Source organism: Neofelis nebulosa, chromosome 13, assembly GCF_028018385.1.
Source record: "Neofelis nebulosa isolate mNeoNeb1 chromosome 13, mNeoNeb1.pri, whole genome shotgun sequence".
Lineage (NCBI taxonomy): Eukaryota > Metazoa > Chordata > Mammalia > Carnivora > Felidae > Neofelis > Neofelis nebulosa.
This window is the reverse complement of record NC_080794.1, coordinates 5698812-5703701: the sequence shown is the minus strand read 5'-3', so window position 1 is coordinate 5703701 and position 4890 is coordinate 5698812. Positions and strand designations below refer to the sequence as shown.

Genomic DNA, 4890 nt, shown 5'->3' with positions numbered 1-4890 from the left:
ATTTTACTGAAATTATCTGTTTCTTATCCATCATATCCCCCAAACGGGAAAGGTCTCTAAGGGAAAAGACCATGTCTTAGTCATGGTTGAGCCACCAGTTCCAACCACAGTCCATGGCACATGATAGGTTCTCAATAAATACTGACTCTCCTCCCAAAGCTTTTCCATGGCTGACCTCTGAATGCAGTCCAAACCCTTAGCCTGAGGAACATCCATAGGCTGATTGGAACCTACCTTTGCTGTTTTATTTCCCACAGCCCCCCACCCCCACCCCCGCTCCTGCCCAGCCCCAAGACCCCCAGCACTGCCATGCTGAATATCCACTTCCTCCCAAGCCTACCTTGGCCATAGTCTATCCACTCTTTTTCTCATATATGTGCCTCTCACTTCCCTAGACCTAATTAGACTTACATAAACCCCAAGCCACGGTCTGCAGGAAATTGGATCCCCCATGGTGTCACGTACATAAGAGCCTCTTGATGAGAGCTGTTGACTGGCTGCTGTTGGTCACTGGCTGGTGGGGAGGTCACTGGGCTGGGTGTGTCTGTTTTGGTTCCTGAGCTGTGGGTCCCTTTCTCACACAGTGTGCGCCTTGAGGGAGGGCCCTCAGACCTAAAAGGGAAAGGTTAGGTCACTCCAACCCTCCCCCGACTGCCCTGCCTCTGCTTCCTTATTTCCTGCCACAGGACAGCAGAGAGGCCCTGTCAACAACTGGCTGAACCACCAGGACCGGTAGGCGAAGGACCCCACACCCCGCAGCTAGCATCCTGGCTGGTCCCCAGAACCACCCAGCACTCCAGAGTTTGCTGAGTCTGTAGGTAAACTCTTATTGTGCAGGGGCGAAGCATTAAGAAAAAGAAAAGCAGGTTTGTTTTCTTTTTACTTATCAACTTCCAATAGCTCCCTTCTGAATGCTGTCCGGGGCAGTAGACTGGCATTCGAGAACGTACAGGTTTTGTATCCGTATCTGTCTTTCATCAACCAGACACGATCCAAAGCCACCCAGCCTGCACCTTTCACTCACTTAGCAAGAACCGGGAGGATTTTCACACACTGAATAAGTAGGTGAATTAATTAACTCAGTTGGGATTGTTGTGTATGTGACCTCACGTGTTCTTTAACAAAAGATGTCGGCATCCGGGAGTGGCTCTACCTCGTCCTGGTTTGTATCACAGGGGCTTTGGCTTGAGCCAACACGGAAGAATGTAGAGCACAGACCTCCTCAGCCCTGCGAGAACACAGGGCGACGTCACCGCCTCACCCCTTCTTGGTGTTTCTTCTCCCTCCATGGGTGTGACGTCAACAGGGGACCTCTGGCCTTGAAGAAGGGACTTGCCCTGTGGAAGAGGGGTTGGCTGAGGACTACTCAAAAAGGCATCCCCCTTTCCCCCCACCCCCAGTGAATTGAGGGGACCCAGGCTTGCATGGCTCGGGGGACCAGGAAGCACTGTAGCGAATAAGGGGATAAGACCCTTAGGGGCAGCACGGAGGGCAGTGGGTTCTCAGTTCTGGTTCTCCAACCCGGACCTTCAATTGTCCCCCATTGTATGCAGATCAGGGCGGGCTCCTCACCCACCACCGCAGGGCCTTCAGGTGTTCAAAACTGGGGCATGGCCTCTGCTTAACTAGAAAGAGGCCTGGGCTGGTGACTCACGCGAACTCACCTGAGAATGTGCAGCTCTTTGGTCCCGGCCCAGATGGCCTGTCTCCCGCGTACTGAGCCTTCTCCTCGTGTCTGTCGAGACAGCCTCAAAGCCAAGGGACCGAAGAGAGCAAACTTGATTTTTTTTTTTTTAGTTTATTTATTTATTTTGAGAGAGACAGAGACCGCTCGAGCGGGGGAGGAGCAGAGAGAGAGGGAGACAGAGAATCCCAAGCAGGCTCCGCCCTGTCAAGGCTGTGGGCACAGAGGCCCATGCGGGGCTCGAACCCACGAAACTGTGAGATCACGACCTGAGCTGAAACCAAGAGTCCGATGTGTAACCGACTGAGCCCCCCAGGCGCCCCAGGGCAAACTAGAGTTTTAAAACCTGGACAGTGGTGAGCATGAGCCTCCTTGGGACGCGGTCTTCCTCCCTCGCTGGCTTCTCTCACCTCCAACCACCAATTTTTACCTTCTTGAACTGTTGAGGCTGTTTGTGACCTCCTGGGAGCAGCTTGTCCTCTGAACTTGTGCATTTGTGGTCTCCTTCCAGACTGCTGCAGCCTGTCCGTTTTTAATGGGAAAGAAGTCCTGGTGAGTGTCAGAAGCCCTCTGTGCCGTCCAGATGCTCACGTAAAGACGGCCGCCATGATGGAGATGTTTCACCCATTGGTCAAGTGCCAACAGTATACAGGGCAGGACAGAGATTACATGGATTGCCCAGCGAACAGGCTGACCATCGACGTGCCCTCCGTGTCCCCATGGGCACCCCCCACTCAAGTTGATATTTTAAAAGAAAATAAACACACCCAGACAACCATCTCCCATGCCTCTCCCCCTTCCCTTCCCTTCCCTCTGATAATGGAAGAAACCCTTTACCAAGTTGTTGGCTGTTGGCCAAAGGCCACAGATCCTAGCCCTACACCCAGGGGCTGGGCTCACCCTTGAGACTGGGTCAACTGGAGATCCCAGTTGTCACCGGACCTCTCTTCACTTCTTAGCAACGCCTGTCACTGGATCCAGCTACATCCTGGCTCCCAAGCGGTTCTAGCTAGATTAGACCCAGTCTGAAGACAATTTGAGACTCTTGCCCAACAGCCTTTGGGAATCCTGAGCTTTTCCACTGGGAAAAGGGAGCTGCAGAAACCTGCCTCCCCCTGGGGCTCTGCCCAGCACCCGGCATCCTGCAGGGTTGCCTGGGCCCCTCCCAGCCCTGGTCTAACCCCAAGTGAGCTGGCATTGGCTGGTCGGTCTGGTCTCACCCGGAATCCTTGTTTGCCTTGGCCTCTGTCAAGGAGGCAGGGAGCCCGAGGAACCAGAGGGTTAAGCAACAGCTTCCCAAGGGCGAATTCCTGCCTGGCGTATCTGATTCCCGAGCCAAGCCTGGGTAGTTCTGTTTCTGCTGATTCCCCATCATACTGCACACTGCGTGCTGGTTCTCTCCTCTTGCCCGGCTGCCCCCTCTCAGGAGAAGGAGCTCGGTCTGACTGCCACGGCCCAGATGTACATCTTGCATGGGTACGCTCCTGCCAACTGAATTCTCAGAATATAGTAGGGGCTACCCTTGGGGCCGTTCTGGAGTTCTGTTAGCCCTTCCTCCAAGCCCAGCTTAATCGACATGGCCACGTGTTATTTACGATACCCCAAATAGGCAAGTGCTTGATATCAGGGTAGTTTAAATGTCAGAGGGGCAGGGCCTGGCATAACTCGTGAGGCTGGGACCTCCAAGGAGCAGATAAGAGCCTTCGTTGTCACTATGATGGCTTTGCCCAGTGTCACCCATCATTCTTCAGACCCTACACCCCCCACCCCCCGAGTGTTACAGGGTTGTATCTGATTATTTTTTCACATGCTTAGAAATGTATGAAAGACAGAGTTTCTCGGCCCTTCTCTAGAGCAAAGCTAATGGCACAGGCTGCAGCAAGCAGCCGTTCTACCCCCATAAGCTGGGAGGTGGTAAGCTGAGGAAAGCCTGCTCCTATCCCCATTTTCACATGAGATTCTAGAACCTTCCGGGGACCACCCCTCTTAGTAAACCTGTCTCAGCATAATTGTTAACACCCCCTCCTGCTCTCAAAAGCGCCAGCTGGACAGTGGGTTCTATAGTCATCCCACGTACCGAGGACGTCGCGTTCCTTCTAGCCCTGGTAAGGCTGGCACAGCTGAGGGTGAGAAAGGGAAGTGACTCGTCCAGGCTCACGCGGTGAGTCAGTAGCTGAACAATTTCAGAGAATCCAGGAGCTTTGACTAAGGTGCCACTCACCCCTGACCCCGCCCTGCGAAGGGAGTTGAAGGGACAGAAATTGGTTGAAACCGCACACCAGCGCCAAGAGGTGAGTAAAAACGGTGAGGAGACCAGCAGCAGAAAACATCCAGAAGACAAAAGGAATCCCTCAAGATATGTTGGTTGCGAGGAGAATGCCCACATGCCCATGCAGCTAACCAGCTTTAGAAGACACCCAGGCGGTGGGTGCAAAATAATACCGTGCAATGAGCCGACCCAGCATAGTGGGGGCCCAGTAGCTGCCGGATGATGGGTGAACGGATGAGTTACAAGCCCCCCCAGGGAGAAGGGAAGCACGAAGGAGTCATTGCAGACAATCTGGGGAGACGGCAGGGAGGAAGCAGGACGCTCCCTGCTGCTGGCAGGTGGCACAGGGCCGTCCTGGCCAGTGTGTGCTCCGAAGGACCCCGGGGTTACCTGCAGCCCCACCGCAGGGGGCTGCTTAGCGAGGTGAGCGTTAAGCCGGCTTCTGGAAGAGGAAGTGTGACCAGGAGAAAGAGGCAGGACAGTGCTTGGCTGGAACCCAGCGTGAATGAGGGATGTGTGGGGACAGTGGGCAGACGGGCCTGCCTGGGGCAGAAGCGCTGGTGGGGAGTGGGGGGGGGAGTGCGGGGGGGAGTGTGGGGGGGGCGGGGGAGGGAATTCAACAGAGATGGAAGAAAAGAAACAAAGAATGTCTGCCCAGCATCCTCATTTTTTTGGTTTTCTGGGAAAATGGTGAAACTCTTTCTTGCAAGCAGCGATTATAGAGGGTAGGAGTAGGAGCGAAACCACAGGGATTTTTTTTTTTTTTTCAGGACCGAAAAAATGTTTTCCCCAAACTAAACAAAGTTAGATTGAGAAATTCAACATGGTACCTTAGGGACCGGGTAGCTCATTGCTACCCCGAGGCCCGCCTTCCCACAGGCGCCTGCTTCAGGCTCTAATGGCTGTCTGGGGAGGAGAAGGGGACACTTAAACTTTT

At 54.0% G+C, this 4890-nt stretch overlaps 1 long non-coding RNA gene across 1 annotated transcript; it reads right to left on the bottom strand.

The window, feature by feature from the left end:
• Positions 1-317: 317 nt before the first annotated feature.
• On the bottom strand, positions 318-3239 carry LOC131492551 (uncharacterized). The gene is made up of 3 exons (XR_009252125.1): positions 1665-3239; positions 1154-1337; positions 318-612 (listed from the first exon to the last, which is right to left on the bottom strand). It is a non-coding gene; the product is annotated as an uncharacterized LOC131492551 (long non-coding RNA).
• Between the last annotated feature and the right edge of the window lie 1651 nt (positions 3240-4890).